This window comes from Mus musculus, chromosome 18 (assembly GCF_000001635.26).
Source record: "Mus musculus strain C57BL/6J chromosome 18, GRCm38.p6 C57BL/6J".
Taxonomy (NCBI): Eukaryota; Metazoa; Chordata; class Mammalia; order Rodentia; family Muridae; genus Mus; species Mus musculus.
This window is the reverse complement of record NC_000084.6, coordinates 68933660-68952488: the sequence shown is the minus strand read 5'-3', so window position 1 is coordinate 68952488 and position 18829 is coordinate 68933660. Positions and strand designations below refer to the sequence as shown.

Sequence of the window (18829 nt, the reverse complement as noted above, 5' to 3'; positions counted from 1 at the left end):
GTATAGATATTTCATGTACATGTAGAATGAGATGTTCTGAAAATACAATCATTAATATCTAAGGCCAAAAAAATTGGAACTGAACTATCTGGATTTTGAGTTGGTCACCTAGAAATACAAGACATATCATTTCAAATCATGTTAAAACCCACAGTTATTTTGTGACTTAAAGGTATTCTTGACAAAGAACAAAACAATAACAAATTTTTGACAGATTTATGTAATCACTAGACAGTTGGTAACAATCATGTTATTATCTCCTGAGTGTATTGATTGGGTGGAACATGTCATTCACTGCATTAATCTTCTACTTGATGGCATGTTTAGCACATGAGGAAGACAGTGTTATGATTTGAATGAGAATAGATTTATGTGTTTGAACACTTGGCTCACAGTTGGTGGCCCTGTTTGGAATGCTTACGGAACTTTTAGGGCATGGAGCCATGCTGGAGGAAGTATGTCTCTGGCTGTAGGTACTGAGGGTTTCCACTTCCGGCTTGCTCTTTCTGATTCCTATTTGTGGCTGAGATGTGGTCTTTCAACTTCCTGCTCTGGCAGCCTACTCTCAAGTTATCGTTGTCAAATCAAGCTGAGCATTTTATGCAAGATCGTCTCTATCTTTTTTCAATTTCATCTGTCTTATCCAGTTGCCTAGAAAGAGCTTAAAACTCAGCATGACGGAGCTGTCTTGCTTGCTAGTGTAGAGTCTTCTCTAAAAATCTTCTCATTGAATACTGTTGGGAACAAGAAAGGAATGGGACTTGGTTCCCTGATGCAGAGCAACGGAACTGGCCCATCCCTTCCTCTAGTTTCCTCTGACTGATATCATTGCCTGTTCAGGAGATACGGGGAAGCCTGCGGACTCACTAGACTCGGAGAGAAAGACCATGAGTGAGGGAACAAAGCCCTGTGTCCAGAGGCAAACTGTGAGGGGAGCCTAATTCACCAAGTGAACTGTGCACATGTGCCAAGCGCTGCCCGGGATCCCAGAATTCCAGTCTAGAGCAGCACAACCATCACTCTGATAGTTACTTTCTAGAAGGTTTCACCACCTTCATTTATTCTTTTGCTATCAAATCTTCAGAAACCGCTACGGCTTAATTCAACGCCTCCACAAATTTTACCTGAGAGCCGGAATCACTCATTTGACGATATAATTACATAGCTGAGACAAAACATTAGATTTGGATTAATATTCACTAGGACTTAAGGACGACCTGAAGGCAAGTGAAGGAGACGCTTTGGGTCGTTTGGCTTTGGCTTTGGCTTTGGTTGAGGGGATCTCCATCCTTGCAAGCCACTCAGCGCTGCTATCTTTAGCCATGTTCATTTGGCAAACGGGTTTCGATTCCTACGGGTTCAGAGTCCACAAGCATGTAGCCACGGGTTTTGTACTTTTTGTTAGTTAACAGGTCCTGGAAGGGTCAAGCCAAGCTCTTTAACACCTACTTCCATAAGCGCCAGACTGCGGTGTACCCAGCCAAGTCTAACTCGGGGTCAGACGCTCCTGAATCCAGCCCTTGAAAACCAAAGCAGTGAGTCCAAATATGCAAAAACCCTACGATCGTATCCTTAAAGTTGTCCTCCAGGCCTCAGGATGCAGCCAGCCAGCCATGAGACTGTCTTGTAAATGTTTCTTTGGCTTCCAAATACAAATTCTCTTTAGAGTGAGAACCGGCACGTAGTCACTGTAGATGGCTCCTACGTTGCACTGTGGCATTTACACCTGCTTTTAGTTTTGTTTTTGTTTTTGTTTGTTTGATTGATTGGTTTGTTTGGTTTGTTTTTTGATGCCCAGTGTAATTCTTTGCACCCAACTATTTGAGTCAGACTGAATTAGCGAAGGAGGTACACCCAGTTGATGGTTGCCATATTCTACAAAAGCACTGCTCACTTGGTGAGCCAGTTGTGAGTCATTCGTACTGAGCCACTGCTCACCAAGGAAAGCAAGGTTAGGCTCCCAGGGGCCTCCTGTCATGACATTTTGGCCAACTTGTCAACATACAACTTGTTTTTATGAATGAAAGTACCTTATTTAATGTACATTCCTGATTAACTCTGAACTCACGCATAGCATCATTGTACTCTGTGTGCCTGAAGGATGCTTTCCCACTGGATGGATTTTCTTCACAAACTATCCTACAGCATTCTTGCACTTCCAGGCACCGGACACAGCACTTAGCACTACACTGAAGGACCCTATCCATTACTGTTGTAGGTGCCAGATACTGGACCCAGGACTTTGTGAATGCTAGGCAAAATTTCTACTTGTTTAGCTTCACCTCACCTGCTCAGGGGCCACTCTAAACAATAAAGAGAAGGATCAGAAGACACCACCAGAAAGACCATGATGCTAGTTTACAGCATGGAAGATGAGCAAGAAATTAGACCATCACCCCGTTCACTCTCGACCAAAGAGGTGCCTATCAAATGCTCACATCTCCATTCTGTCTTCTTGAGTGACTGGAAATGTGGGGCTCAGCGTTTGGAGGTGAGAAATCACTCCTGGTGAGGAGGCAAATCCAAAAAAATGTGGTCTCCATAGCTAACAAAATTCAGCTGTACGGGTCACTTCACAACACTGAGGGAAAAGCAGCAAGGGTGAGGAAAAGTAAGAGAAACCTCATCTCCATAGTTACCATTGTCACCATTGTAGCCCCTTTGGTGACCAAAGCTGTAATTGGTGCCAAGCTGGTATTGTAAAATCCCTTAGGCCATTGATCCAGGAAGCCACACAGGAGTCTTTCTTAGAACTCAGCAAAGTAGACCAGGGTTACACACACTGGGAAGTTTATTGTTGTCTACAAGGTCAACATGGCTAATGATATTCAATGTCTTCCATATTATGGCCTCCGTTGGACAGCTTCTACCATGTAGCCCAGGGCAGGAAAGCCTAATGCTCTCTAGGTTGCTGTCTGGGTGTTTTCTGACTTCTTTTGGATCCAGTTGGCTTTGTTTATAAGCCCCTAGACGACCAAATCTTACCCAAATTACCATGTCTTAGAGGCCTAGGGAGAGAGAGTGGGATTGTGATGGGCACAGTCTATCATAATGCATTCTGATGAATGGAACGTTAGAGATTGCTTAGTTTTAACTGGGCATTATCTCTGTGTTTATCTCTTCACTGGAAGCTTAAGTCATCACAGTCCTTTCATGAAGTGAAGAAAAGTCTGTGGAGGAGATTTGAATCTTTGTCGCAGAGACTGTAGTTCCTTTTATTTTTTTTTTGGTAGTAGCCGCATCAGAACTGTAACAAGAAGTGGGACTTTTGCAGAACCCAAACACCCTTTGAAAACCACTTCTAGTTCTATGATGTATTTGACCAGCATGACACACCCATAACATTTTTGAGAATTAGTCACAAAATAGGGGAAACTAGATATCAGATGAATAGTATATGTTCCTATATGATGTCTCTTGACTTATCTTCTGTAGTTTAATTCATTCTATGTACAGTTACTTTAATATAATATTTATAGCAAACTATTAAGCGAGTTGGAAGTCAAAGAATATTCTTAAGTCTGCAAGAAAATGACTGATTACTCTGATTACTGCATCGCTCATGGGACTTATTTTTATGTTTTTTGAACATATGACTTGGAGCCTCAGCTTCCGCAGAGAAAGGAATAACAATGCGGACTTCAAAGAGTATCTATGATTACAAGTCAGATGTTAACCAAAAGTTTGCACAATTAATTATAAGCTGGTGTCACACACGAAGAACTGGCATCAATACTATTCTCTTTCAGTTCTTGCTTGTATCCAAGTCTCTGACCAAGGCTCAAGTGTCCTGCCAGATTCGCTACCTTTCTGACATCATTTAAAGCTTTCTTCTGCACTCCAGCTACAGTGCTAGATTCTGCTCAGTCGAGGACTCTGACTTTTGGCTTTTTTCCCCCATACTTAATATATTTGATGCATACATTAATGTAAAGGTAAAATATGAAAGGAAAGAACTACATCTCGTGTAGTGCTCTGTTTTTAATAAGCTCTTGGTATGTACTAAATGGGTGGATGGAAGGGTGTATGAATGGGTGGTGTGATGGTTATTGCTCAGGTTATCTAGATGATTCTGTATAGATAAATGTAAGTAACATAGATGTCCAATGAGGAATGGATAGGACATAGGACTCCTTCCATCCTGTCTCCAGGAGCAAATCTTCCAAACTCTGAAACTTCTGAGACACCCAAGCAAAGCTCAGGTCCGAAGGCTACTTCTGTATGCTCTGCCTCTCCATCAGCTTATCTCAGCTCTATATAACCACCACGGCCTTTCTTCACTGCTACGATCCATACTGAATGGTGCCCAATCCTCTCCAGCATCCCAGCCACCTCTGGACAGCTGTTGACAGCAGCTCTCAGTAAGGGAAGAGGTAACTTCCCAACAGCACAGAAGAGCTCAGTTTGAACTGTCATTATGGTTTTTAAGTCGTCCTTTCTCCCTAGATTTAAAGAAAACTATTACTCATATTTATTTATTGGGGGGAGACATGCTATAGGGGTTGTTCAGGTCAAAGGACAACGCTAAGTAATCTGTCCCCTCGTTTTACCATGGATTCAAATTGTCAAGCTTGATGTCCTATTAGTTGTAGAATCATCTCAGTAGCCCCCTCCCTGAGTCAATCCATCTCTCTGTCTCTCTTTGTCACTGTATTCTCTGTATCTATCTTTCTGTTTCTCTCTGTGTGTCTGTCTCTTTGTCTCAGTCTCCTCTGTCTCCTTCTCTCTGTCTTTTTCTTCTGTCTCTGTTTCTTTCTCTCTCCCTGTCTGTCTGTCTCTGTCTGTCTCTGTCTCTGTCTCTCTCTGTGTGTATATGTGTGTGTGTGTGTGTGTGTGTGTGTGTGTGTGTGTAGTCCTCTGTATATTGATATCTGTGCACATGTATGGATGTACCTGTGTACAGGTAAAGGTCAGAGGAAAATATTGGCTGTCATTCCTCAGGTGCCATCCACCTCTTTTATTTTTATTTTTTTAATACGGTGTCTCTTCCCAGCCTAGGACTGGCCAAGTAGGACAGACGTTGCCAGCCAGCCCCAGGGATTCTCCTGTCTCTGCCTCGGTGGAACCGGGGTTGAAGCATGTCCCACCACACCTGTCCTTTCTGCAGGGAGGTGGAATTCATCTCTTCATGAATCCAAGGTACTAACAGAGCTATCTTCTCAACACTGTCCCCTTCCACTTCTCCCATTGGATCTTTTCTCTGACTTCTTGCCATGCTCCTGCCAAGTGGGTAAGCCTTCTCCAACAGTCAGGAAAGGATCAGAGACCAACAACCAATTTCCACATTTCAGGGAATGGTTTCATGCAATATAATTTAGTTCTCTTTCTCTCCCTCCATCCTTCCCTCTCTCCTTCTCATTCACTTTCCTAAGATAGCAGGGTTACCATTTACAGAAAAGGGGCCCATCAAGATACATAGCTCCTTGCAGTTATGCCAGGCCAAAGCAATGGAAAGCTGATGCTGTTTAAAATGATAAATGTTTCCTGAATGGGTAATTTTAAAATTCTTTCACTTGGGATTTCTAGAACAACATGAGTTAGACTTAGCCTATCAGTAGCCTTCTCTTTGGTAATCTAAGGCTGTCTCTGAAGTCTTCATAAGGGTTTATGTCTCATCTTGGGATGCTGAGCTATATAATGCACAGTAATGATGACTTTCGGTTTCTTCAGGTTCTTCATGTACCCAGTGCATTAGTCAGGCACAACAGACACTCAAGTGGATCTTTTTCACATCATAAACTTTGGAGATAAGATAAACTTGTCTTACCATCTGACTTGGAGCTCGGCAGCCTGTCTCCATCTGTTCTAAGAACATCATTTAACTTAGGCTATGGGGACAAGAAGCTTGACATGATGTACTCGGGAAGAGACCATCTTAAACAGCTTATCTTTTCTTTTTATCTCTCTTCTTCTTTAAATCTCTCTACTGTCTGTCATATGTCAGATTTGTCCTGTTTATTAACACTCTCTGGCTAGATTCAGTGACTACCGTTTTATGGCACCTTACACAAAGCCCCCTTTGAGGGATAGATGTTGGCTCTACACACACAGATTAGATATTAGATAATGGTAGGCATCATGTACCATGTTTATTTTAGAGTCCTTATGCTTACCACAGCACTAAATACCCATAGAAGGAATTAACAAATACTGTTTAATATTATAACAAATTAAACATTTTTAATAACTCGAGAATGAATTATAAAAGATGAAATGAAGGATGGAATTTAGTCTTCCTTGACATGTCAAGCTAAGAATTTGGTTAACCAGGTTGTTAGTTGAACATTCACTATTGATTCATATTAGTGTGTTAAGGGATATCAGAGTGGGCTTTCCACTCATAAAAATTAGAAGTATTTGCTTTCTTTTAATATATTGTAAATACTTCTAATTTTTCATACATTTACTAGCTATAGAATACCAACAATTTTAAACCCAGGTAACTGTGAACAAAGGAGAGAACAGTAGTGCCCATGAGAACATTTAGCAATTACTAGTTCTTTCAAAGCTAAACACAGTTGGTCTTCACAAAGTCATTCTAATTTAGGCCAATTGCTTGACAAAATGGTTTACAATGCAGACAATTTGGGACTGAGAGAAAAATTACATATTTTTTTTTAAAAAAGCAAAGACAGTAGAGTGCTAGAGTTCCTGTGAAGGGCTACTGTCCGTTAGCATGTCCCATGGTCTTATGCCCGTCCTGAGGATGTTTCATTGAAGGATGCTAATGAGAATTTCTGTTTTCCTGTCCTTGAAATGTCATCACCATTTTAAAGGCAATAGGGTGGTTTCACCCCAAACAAACCATAGCATCCCAAACCCACCAGGGATTCCATCCTAGTCTGGCAATGGAAACATTTGCAGGAGCTACCTTCAGCCCATGAAGCAAGAGGGAATCTGGGAGTCATCTTCTGTGGCAGTAAAACACGCCACAGTCTGTGTTAGCTATTGCCAACTTTACACAAACTAGAGTCACCAGGGAAAAGTGAACCTCAGTGGAGGAGCTGCCTCCATCAGATCGGCCTGTGGATTTGTCTGTGGAGCCTTTTCTTCATTAATGATTGATGTCGGGGAGCCTAGTCCACTGCTATATCTAGGCAGGTGGCCCTCAGATATGTAAGAAGGTAAACTGAGCAAGCCAGTAAGCAGCATTCTTCCACGGCCTCTACTTCAGGTCTTTTTTGTTTGTTTGTTTTGTTTTTGTTTTTTTTGTTTTTGGAGACAGGGTTTCTCTGTATAGCCTGGCTGTCCTGGAACTCACTCTGTAGACCAGGCTGGCCTCGAACTCTGAAATCCACCTGCCTCTGCCTCCCAAGTGCTAGGATTAAAGGCATGCGCCATCTCAGATCTTGTCCCCTAGTAGGTGTTCCGAGTCTTGCCCTAACTGCTCCCAGGGATGGACTGTGTCTGGGAAAGTAAGCCAAACAAACCTTCTTATCTCCCAAGTTCCTTTTTTGTACGTGTTTTACAGCAGCAACAGAAAAGCCATGAAATTGAGTCTTTCCAGAAAGCTAAGGAAAGCTAAAAAAATCCATTTCCATACATTTCCCAAGGGACTTCCCTACAAAGGAAGTTTCCAAGTGCAAAGTAGTATAAATGTTAACTCTGTCCAATGTTTTAAGAGTTAATTACAGTAGTATGAAGTGTTGCTAGGTCAATGCCTTCCAGAACATCACTGTCTCTTCTCATATGAAACACAGGATGATATTTAAGCAGTTTCCAGTCAATTGAGCCAACCATCCTTCCCAGCCTAACTAATGGGTCTTCTGTAATTTGCCCTCAGCCAACTAGAGGACCCAGGTGATGCCAAGATGTTCTGGGGATCCAGAGAATCAAGTTTGAACCTTTCTCCCACACAGTAAGTATTCTCCCTCCCTGTCTTTCCCTGCAGTAAACATCTTAGACTCACTCAGTGATACTACTTAAGTAAGTAATATCTTAGTCAGGCAGGGCTAAGCCAACCATGCCGTGGCATTGACTGTAACAGAAGCTTGGTACTTGCTAGCATCTGCCCTCCCTCGTTTATTTTAACGACTTTATTAAAAGTAAAATGTATCCTAACCTCTTTATGATCCAGGAGGTTTGGTTGAAAGACTTATCTGATTGTAGATACCGAAGGGTGTCTGCTTATCACACTGGGTTTTCAGAATCCTGGCCTGATGGTTACAGTAGGGTTGTATCTCCACGTAGACGGACTAAATCCTATATCCCAAACAACGTTCAGGGCAAGGCAATGCTGGCAATATTTGTACTCCTCTTGTAAGTTACCAGAGGATGATTCTCCAGCACATGTCTGTGGAGCGTCACAAAAGTCCTGGGAGGTGGAGAGAGACCTGGCCAGGAACACGCAGGAAACTGGAACAGCGCCACCTGCAGGATCCCAGAGCCTGGGAGTCCGGATGTGCACAGATTCCTCCGAGACAAAAAAAAAAAAAAAAAAAAAAAAAAGCCAAAGCTGCTTAAATGGTCAAAGAACAAAAACATAAAGCGAGCTGCAAGGGTCAGATCTGGAAGGGAGCCCAAGTCTGAGTCTCCGCGTCCATCTGGGGATAAACTTGGCTCCTAATCAGGGCCGACAATTAGGCCGTACAGTTAATATTTTTACAGCTGTTTTATTAATAACACATACAGTGCATCCAGCCAGGATTTGTTGGAGACACCTCAGGAAAACGAATGATGTAAATAACAGATGGGTGTAGACTATTCCTACAAACAGGCATAAAGATATTCCCTTCTTGTTTAAAAAGAATTTAAATAGACAGATTGTAGATAAACAGGCAGACAGAAACGGGGAAAGGGAGAATTTATGAGATTTGAGGTAGTGGTTGCAGGCGTTCACACGGCAGAAAGCATGGACATAAACGCCCCTGCTCGGTGTATGGAGATGTTACTCAGAGCTTTGGCTTCTGGAAGACAAACTTCCGTGGTGCAAGGGGGATGCGCGCACAGTCAGGGGAGCCATTGGAAGCAGGTGTGGGGAGGCCGTTTCTCGGAACATCCTCCGGAACGTGGTGGGGTCCACAGAGGTTTTAGAGCCTAGCCAGGCCTGCTTTACCCCAGCCTTGACCTACCACAGAACCCAGGAGTGAACTGTCTTTTTTTTTTTTTTTTTGCCTCTGTCAATCATTTATTGGATGGCCTGCACACTCTCCGATATCACATGCGAACTAGGAGCAGTGATATTTCAATTTGAAAAGAGACATTAAAAATTCAGGATCTTCATGTCTTTTGTTTTCACTCCTACTATCTTTTTTTTTTTTTTTTTTTTTTTTTTGTACTGCTTTTTCACGAGCCTGCTGCACTGTGCTCCTTGCCTTACTTTGCAACCAGATGGCTCAGGAATGAAGAACAAAGGCCACTAAAAAGTGGGCGGGGAGAAGGGGGGGGAAGCATGGGGCTGAAAGTCAAGAGGAAATCTGAGAGGGTAGCACAACTCAGTTGTTTAATCACCAGTAATTCCGGGGTAAATTATGAACCTAGGACAGATGTCGCTCTTCCCAGCGACCCTCTGTGCGAGGTGTGCTCGTGTTTGCTGTGCCTCTGCTTGGAACAGGCACACCACACACACACACACACACACACACACACACACACACACACATAGAAGTCCTGTTTTGTTTGCAGTGGTGGGGACCGAAGATAGTATCCTGTTTTCTTCTGTGAATCTTCTGTGAATCTTCTTACTTCCCTGAACATGTTGAAAGGGGAGAGGATGCCTGTATCGGGAGGGAAAATTATTAGGCGTCATCCCTCTGCCTGGACATTACAGTGCAGTTGTTCAAACAGCTCAGAGAAGGAATGCCTGGCTTTTCACAGCTGAGTGACCTTGGGCAGGCCGCTGACCTCTCGCTTTTAGTTTCCTTTTTGGAATGTCTCCCTGCAAAAGGACACCATGGCTGCTAAGGGGATAATATCTTGAAAATGGGAATAGGCTCTGTGGAAAAACTGTGGTCATCATAGACGTGACAAAGAGGAGGCCTCAAGGCTTTGCTCTCTGACAGTTGTCCGCTTAATTTCCTGTTGCACTTAGCCCTTGACCTAACCTGCCTTTCCAGATGAGACCTCTGAACCTTTGCCTTAAAAGAGTCTCTTTAAAGTGCCTTTGTAAATCACAGTGAGTCTTTTGTCTGACTTGTCCATTGCACTTACTGTACACATGTCATTAAAACTCTGTTAGATTCCAGGATGATCTAATGCCTACTTGATCTATTCATTGCTCCTATGTGAACCGTAGAAAGGTTTTGTCTTCTCTTCTCTTCTCTTCTCTTCTCTTCTCTTCTCTCCTCTCCTCTCCTCTCCTCTCCTCTCCTCTCCTCTCCTCTCCTCTCTTCTCCTCTCCTCTCCTCTCCTCCCCTCCCCTCCCCTCCCCTCCTCTTCTCTCCTCTCCTTTCTCTCCCTCCCTCCTTCCCCTTTTCTCTCCTTCCTTCCTTCCTTCCTTCCTTCCTTCCTTCCTTCCTTCCTTCCTCCCTCCCTCCCTCCCTCCCTTCCTTCCTTCCTTCCTTCCTTCCTTCCTTCCTTCCTTCCTTCCTGTTTGTCTTTTAATTTCTACACACACAAAGCCATCAGACAAAAGGAATGACTATTGAAAGATAAAATTTTACACAGGTCAAGTGGAGTAAAAAACTTGAGAAAGGAGACGGAGATACACAAAAGCTTCTTTCTGCAGCCTCCGCATGTTGACCTTCTATCCATGAAAATGCGTGGGACTGAGCAACAAGTACAGAAGACTCCAGGCAAGGGTTCTGAGTGCCTTCTTGAGTCCTTCCTCCCTCCTTTATAAAGTCTTCAAAGGGAGCTACATTTCCTTCTTGCTGCAAGGTGCACGGTTAAAATTTCTCTTTTCATTGAAACCACTCAGAAATTTTCAAGGCCTAAGTTTAATTTTTATAGGAAACTTGTATATGAAAATATAAGTCTGCAACTTGTATTTTCTTCTATGCTCATAAGGATGCTGGGAACTGAAACAGAAATTCATATATAGATGAGTAAAAGGAATAGACTATTTTTTGTCTTGTGTGTGTGTGTCTGTGTGTGTGTGTGTCTGTGTCTGTGTGTGCACATACACATGGCCCATATATATAGGAGTAATAAAAGAACACTGAGTATCGGTTCCTGCTCTCCCTCTTGTCTGAGACGAGGTCAATGTTTCTTCAGTACTGCCTGTACCATGTTTTCTGGCCTAAGAACGTCTGGAGACTCTCCTCTCTCAAAGGCACTGGATTCCAAATGCCTGCCATGATGTCCGTTCACACTGGTTCTGGGAATTCAGAGGGAGGTTCTCAAGCTTATACAAGTACTTTTACCTTCTGAGCCATCTCCCAACCCTAGAGAGGATTCTGATGAGCAGGGTGCTCCTACCTAAAAGTCCAGGAGCTAGGTGATGTCTCACTCTCAGACTTGGCATGGGATCTAGGCAAAAGACCTCTGCTCATCTGTACCACATGCCCACTTGCTAACTGATGCTCAAAATCTTGTGTGTCTGGCAGCAAATCATAGAAAAAAAATTGAAAGACTGGGAGTCAGTCTACAAGTTTCAAACCAAGGCTGTCCTGCCAACAATGTGCTCCTAACCTCTCCAGGAGCGTTAAATTTCCCAGTCCTTGTAAAACAGCATCACGATTACCTAATACATAGGATGAAGGGCGTGTGTGGTGAGGTGATGCATGGAAAGCAATTAGCACTTGCCTGAACGTAGTAAGCATTCCAGACCCTCTCACGTACCTGTCGTTTCGGACTCAGTGAGCATGCCCTGTCTATCTCCTGGAATGGTAGAATATCAGAACTACATAGAATCTTCTAGAAGAGGTCTTCAAAGCTTTCAGTCAAAATTCTCAGGGCATACTGGATCTGTTTTACTTATTTATGTGTGTGTGTGTGTGTGTGTGTGTGTGTGTGTGTGTGTGTGTGTTTACCATTTTAGCATAAGTCACTTACATAAAAGAGACTTAAACATTAGGAGGTCTTTAGTCTTTGGGTTCTAAGATGTACATGTACTCTTGTAATTTTTGTTATTAAATAGGAAGCCATGTAGTATAGAGGACAGGCATGGAGTTTGGAATTGAATGAATGGACTCTCAAGTCTCAGGTCTTTGATTTATCTGCCACGGATCTCAAGTGTATTAGCTGATAATTTTCAATCTTGGGTTTCTATCTATATGTCCATGGTGAATGTCATGTTGTCAGGAGGCGTTGTGATTGCTCCTGAGTGCTGCTTGTAATATTATGTCACTGGAAAATTATAGTAAGTATATTGTAGCAGCATAAAATATTGTCTGTGTGGATGGACATTAATGTGCTAACAAGTTCTGTGACAGTTTTAGTGCCAGTAAACCTCCATGCTGCTGCCTCCTCTGTGTGATTCTGCTGTATTTATTTTAAATGTTGCTGTTGACTGTCCTACACACTTCTAAAACCTCTTAACTCATCACTAATGGTCTGGACAAGAAGGGTACAGACAATGCACTTTTAAAACATTTGAAACTTTGTAATTAACCAATTTGCTTTTATTGTATGTTGATGGATGGAAAAGGAGACTGTGGTACGCTTACATAATAAAATATTATTCAGTGGTTAAGAAAAGGAAAATTTCAGACAAATGGATGGAGCTAGCTAGCAACAATTATTCTGAGTGAGGTAACCTGGGCTCTAACAGAGTGGAAATAGAATGTAGAGTTATAAAGGGATAAAGGAGAATTGAGAACAAGAAGATTAAATGGGGGTGGGGTGGGGTGAACTGTGGGGTAGAAGAGGAGAAATGGGGAGGGACAACTAAAGGCCTTGTGGAAAGCTACATCAAAACCTACTCCTGAAGAAGTTCCCTAAAATACATAGATACACAAAAAGAATTTAGATGGAGTTCCCTTATAATGGGGAGACAAAACCCCAACTAGATATCATATGCTACCAACAAAACACTCAGTTCCAGAAATGGGTTATGCCATTTTTAGTGGTTGGCCAAAGTGTGTCTCAAAACACCCTGCCCGACATTATAGGCTATTGATGGTGCTTTTGTTACACTCTACAACATGCTAAGACCCCATTGACACCATATACATATGTCATTGAACATGGGGAGACAGAGCTGTAATATGCTTCTAGAGGAGAAAATCAATCATTAATATCAATCAGCTACGAAGCCTGTAAGCTGCAAAAGCAGCCTGCCTGCGAGGTATACCCATTGGTACAACAGTGGCACAAATGTTGCGGGGTTACCAACCACCTTTGATGAGATTATAGGCAAGCTCCATGAGATGGGACCCCATCAATGAACCTGTAATTCAATAGGTCATGGACCTTAGAAGAAAACCTACTACAGATATTCTGCTTAATGAACATAGCAGTAAAATTACTGCTACCAATCTATTGGTATACCCATATATTACTACATCACTGAACCCTCATCCAGAAAGGGCAAGAGATGGTAATTAATACAGACATAACCAATGAACAAGAGACCGTGGAGCACTCAGTCCTAAATGGGACATCTGGATAATATCCTTCCCCTCAAGGTTCAGGGAAGAGGAAGCAAAAAGATTGTAGAAGAGGGTGGAGGAGGAGAAGGAGGAGGAGGGGGAGGAGGAGGAGGAGGAGGATGGGAGGGGGTGGGGGAGGAGGAGGAGGATGGGAGGGGGTGGGGGAGGAGGAGGAGGAGGGGAGGGGGTGGGGGAGGAGGAGGAGGAGGGGAGGGGGAGGAGGGGAGGAGGAGGAGGAAGAGAAGGAGGAGGGGGAGAAGGAGGAGGAGGAGGAGGGGAGGGGGAGGAGGGGAGGAGGAGGAGGAAGAGAAGGAGGAGGGGGAGAAGGAGGAGGAGGGGGGGAGGAGGAGGAGGGGAGGGGGAGAAGGAGGAGGGGAGGGGGAGGAGGAGGAGGGAGGGAAAGGAGAGGAGGGGGAGAAGGAGGGAGATGGGGAGGGGGAGGAGGAGGGAGATGGGGGAGGAGGGAGATGGGGAAGGGGAGGAGGGAGAGGAGGGAGAGTGGGAGGGGGAGGGGGAGGAGCAGCAGCAGCAGAGGTTATGAGTGACTCCAAGGAACCATGGTATTCCAAACACAGCAGAGCACATGTACATAGGACTTCACAGAGACTCTGATTTGCACAAGTTCAAGAAGACAAAACCCCACCACAGAGAAGAAGTGAAGACAAAGACCACCCTTAACCAAAATTAATAGCTATTATGAGAGGGAAAATCAGCCCCGTCCCTACCCAGCAGTGGAATACTGGGTCTATCAGCCATACTCCAGGCAAGCCCCATACTCACAAGTATCACACAAAATGGACTCCAACGTTTGTTTGTGGGATGTGCTTTTGTGTTCTTTTTTAGGTTTGGCTTCATTTTAAAAGAAATAATATGTGGTTGGATGGGGTGGGGAGGGACAAAGGAATGTGGGAGAAGTTGGGGAGGGAAAGAATATGATCTAAATATATTAAACTTTTTAAAATATAAAACTTTGATGTAATTAATTTTAACTTTACACGCATACGTGTTTTGCTTCTACTTATGTCTGTAGCAAACGTGTTCTTGGTGACTGTTGAAGACTGAATTTGTCAGATCCTCTGAGACACGAGTTACTGATGGTGATGAGCAGCCATGTAGGGACTGGGATTCAAACTGGGGTCCTCTGAAAGAGCAGCTGGTACTTTTAGCTGCTCCAGCCACCATAATAAAGCTTCATTTTATAGATAAATAAAGGAGACTTAATGTTGTTCATGTAATACTCTATAAGAACAGAAGCAGAACTTGACCCTGAACCTGGGTCTCTTAACTCCAGGTTCTAGGAGCCAGGGAGCAAAGGCCAGGACGAACATCCTTGTTTCTCTGATCACTGTGACATGAGAATCAGAAGCCAGGTCTTCTCCATGATTGGCTTATCAGTCAGGGCATCAAAACAGGCCTGCCCAGGTCACTCTGACATATTAAAAAGAATTGCTGAATCTTCAGAGAGATGTGTTTGCTGCACTGCATTGGCAGCTTGGTTGGAAAGTTACTTGAATGTTTGTCAAAAATTGTTTATAGATTTGAAAACTGTTTGGGGTTTGCCGTTGCTTCTGTTGTTTGCCTCTTTGTATCATCTCGTTTTTCAAAATTTAATAAACACTTTGAAGAGGAGCAAAATAATTGGTCACACACTCGCAGGCTCCCAGATTTGTTTTACATGTGCGTGCAATACAGAGTAACTGAAAACATGTTCAGGCCCAGCGCATCAAATCATGTCTGTTGCTGTGGTCAAGATCAAGGCAGAAGCAGCAGGCATCCGCAGCCCCAAGCCACATCATACACATGGCCTCTGACCACAGGGCGAAAGGGCCAGACTGTGGAGTCAGTGATGCCATCAGAGCTCACGGATGGGAATGTTGTTGCAGGCCTCGATGGTACTGGAAGGTTTGCCTAATTTGTGAGGCAGAAGGACACAGCAGGCACTTTAGAAAGCCATCAGAGGCATCAGAAGCCTGTCTCTCACTCAGCGGCACTTCAGTCCCACCAAGGACTGCCAAGCAACATTTGCCTTGGGAATAATTGAAAGATGTGATGAATGACCCCACAGTTTTACTTCTTCGGCATCTCCAGGACCACCTTGCTCTATTTTGTTACCCACACATGTTGGTTAGGCATATTATGGTGGATAAGGGGTATTCTGAGTTGTCTTTCATCCCCCAGACATTTGTAAGTAAGGTATAAGCTGGTGCTCCGCTGATGGAAGGGAATGTTAGTACTTCTTGGCATGCAGTGACTGCTTGAGTAATGTGGCTAATTATATCAAAATACTCATCGAACATGTATCTCAGGGGACCAAATAGCTCTGAACTTGGCTTTTCTGGTAGTAGACTGAAGGCCAGGGTGGTCATTTCAAGGTTTGTGGGGTATCAGGACTGCACTGAATGAGCATCTATGAGGTAGTGAGTTTAGAGGTTTGAACTTGAAGCTCCAAACAAAAAAACTTTCTCATTCTTTTTGACAGGGTCTTAGTATGTAGTCCAGGCTGACCTAATACTCACCGTATAGTTATGGATGACCTGGAACTCACAGAGACCCACCTGCATCTTTGTCCTCAATGCTGGGATCAAAGGAGTATATCACCACTCCAGCCCTAGTGCTTTTTTTTTTAAATGAAAACTCATAAATACACTCGCATGGATTTCAGCATTATACAGACTCCTCAAGGGCCATGTGTGAAAGTCAGAACATTGGCCAAGTAAAAGCAGGACTCCTTGACCTTGAGATGAGGCATCAAGGTCAATTGAACCAGGCGTCATGGAGCTCAGCCCAGTGATAGCAGCTCAGGGCTGTGGGTTTGTGAAGACTAGCTGCTTTTGACTTGAAGATCTTTGATGGCTTAACTTAGGATAGCTTCGCACAAGAGAATGCCTATTAACTAAAATGTAACCACCTATTCATATGTATAACTGGGATTCTCTTTCAACCAGCTTCAGGAAACATAACTCAGGAGTTAGCTTACATAAAAAAAAATCTACTATTTTGTTAATTTATAACATTAGAACCATAGGGTGTATGTAGAAAGTATTTCTAAATTAAACTAGTGTATTGAACTAAACTTACAAGTTTGGAGATGTTGAATCGACCACCATATTAGTTAACTGTTCTTATTCCTGTGATAAGACACTAGAGAGGGGCAATTTCAGGGAGGAAGAGTTTATTCTGACTCACGGTTTGTGAAGACAGCCCGTCATGGAAGAGAAAGCTCAGTGGCTGGGACTCTCTGATGGATTCTGTTTATTACATTGTGAGGAGAGAATGAGCAGGTATTCAGGCTAGTTGGACCACTGACATCCCCCAGCCCACATACACATATGGGCCACTATGTCCAATGAAGCCCTTACATGTTCCTAACCTCCTGGAAGAACACTGCTAACCGGAGATCTAGTGTTCAGACACGTGCCTCTGAGCAATACTTCACACTCAAACCACACAGCTCAATTGCCTACTGTTCCTCTCAATTTCATCTCCATGCCACGCCCCAGAGCAATGTCTACTCCCAACCTGCCTTGCCCTTAAACTCTACCATGAACAACAAACCCTACTCATGTGCTTATTATATAGTTTATCGTCTCCTGTGTCCATTTCTCTTCCTTCTCTCTCGTGAAGAAAGCAATCTTAAAACCAGTGACCCAAACAGTCCTAAGGGGAAAAGAAAGTCACAAATGTTAAATGGAAATGAAACAAAAGCAGGCATATGTGTCACCAAGCACACTCAGCCTTGCTGGATTCCTTTATACTGCTACCACACACACACACACACACACACACACACACACACACACACACACACACAGTTTTACTCACTTCCTTGTTCTTATCTAGTTAGGATTTTAGGCATAACAGTGCTCACATTTTTTTAATTGTTTAACGACTTCATAGATGCATAGAATGTGTTTCCAGCAAATCCACCCCTAACTCCCAACCCTTGCTCTATTCTTCCCGACAAGTTCCTTCCAACTCCATATGTTCTTCTATTTATGGCCTTTAAATCTCCTAAGTCCACCTGATGTTCTTTGGATGTAAATGGGTGGAGGGCCCTCTATTGAAACAAGAGTAGCCTGTCAGTGGCCACATTCATAATGAAAAATAAACTGACTATGTTCCCCCAGAAGCCATCAATTTTCAGTAGCCCTCTCATGAACCACTCCTCGACCCTTGCTAGGGTTTTGGCTAGCCTAACCTATTGCGGTCACAGGGACTGTGAGTTCCTGTGTGCAAGAGACTTGCCATGTCCTAGAATACTGCCTTTCTGCAGATGTCTACTACTTCTGACTCTTACAAACTTCCTATCCCCTATTCCATGATGATCCACTGTACAATTAACTTTCTGTGTCATTTATCCAATGTTTTCTAGCATTATACTTGTATAATTTATTATTACAAATGTATGCTGTTTATTAACACTTAGAATTTATTTTGTGTATATATTTCATTGCCTTAAATAACCTGGAATTGATCTATAATTTTATATAATAATTTTAGGAAAAAATGCTTTCAAAAAGCCAGTCTCAATGAAATGTTTGGATTAGAATAACTTTGGAACTATTTTTCTCTTCTCTTCTCTTCTCTTCTCTTCTCTTCTCTTCTCTTCTCTTCTCTTCTCTTCTCTTCTCTTCTCTTCTCTTCCTCTCCTCTCCTCTCCTCTCCTCTCCTCTCCTCTCCTCTCCTCTCCTCTCCTCTCCTCTCCTCTCCTCTCTTTTCTTTCTAATCCTTTAGGCTTGTGTTGAGGAAGGAAACCAATAATTCCACAAAATGGTTAAGGTCATAGGTCCTGGAGTCAAACTATCTGGGTTCAGACCTGGGTTTTGCTGTGCATTACCTTAGATTTGGGGAAAACTTTAAAGAACTCCTGGAGCCTGAGTGTCTTATGCTGTTTTCTGTTGTTGCCGAGTATATTCTCTAACTCCTCCGTTTAGGAGCAAAATGCCCAAACTTGGTTGACTGGATGTGTTTGACTTTAAGTGTAGATCTCCTTGACTACTACATTCCAGCATGCTCCCATCAGGAGACATCATGCTCCTATAATAAGCACCAAAGAGACAGATAATGCATTGGTGGTGGGGTGGGGAGGAAGGAGTTTCAGAGACCAGACTACTTACTTGCTTTCTCTCTTCCTTCCTTCCTTTCTTCCTTCCTTCCTTCCTTCCTTCCTTCCTTCCTTCCTTCCTTCCTTCCTTCCTTCCTTCCTCCCTCCCTCCCTCCCTCCCTCCCTCCCTCTTTCTTTCTTTCTTTCTTTCTTTCTTTCTTTCTTTCTTTCTTTCTTTCTTTCTTTCTTTCTATTTCTCTCTCTCTTTCCTTATTTATTTATTTATTTATTTATTTATTTATTTATTTATTTA

The 18829-nt window shown here is 43.0% G+C and overlaps 1 long non-coding RNA gene across 1 annotated transcript in view; it reads left to right on the top strand.

The window, feature by feature from the left end:
• Positions 1-960: 960 nt before the first annotated feature.
• The window catches only part of 4930546C10Rik (RIKEN cDNA 4930546C10 gene), a 62042-nt gene continuing 44173 nt past the window's right edge, over positions 961-18829 (top strand). The window contains exons 1-3 of the long non-coding RNA NR_038051.1: positions 961-2491; positions 4994-5139; positions 7784-7858. This is a non-coding gene — a long non-coding RNA (RIKEN cDNA 4930546C10 gene). The remainder of the gene's footprint in view (positions 2492-4993; positions 5140-7783; positions 7859-18829) is intronic.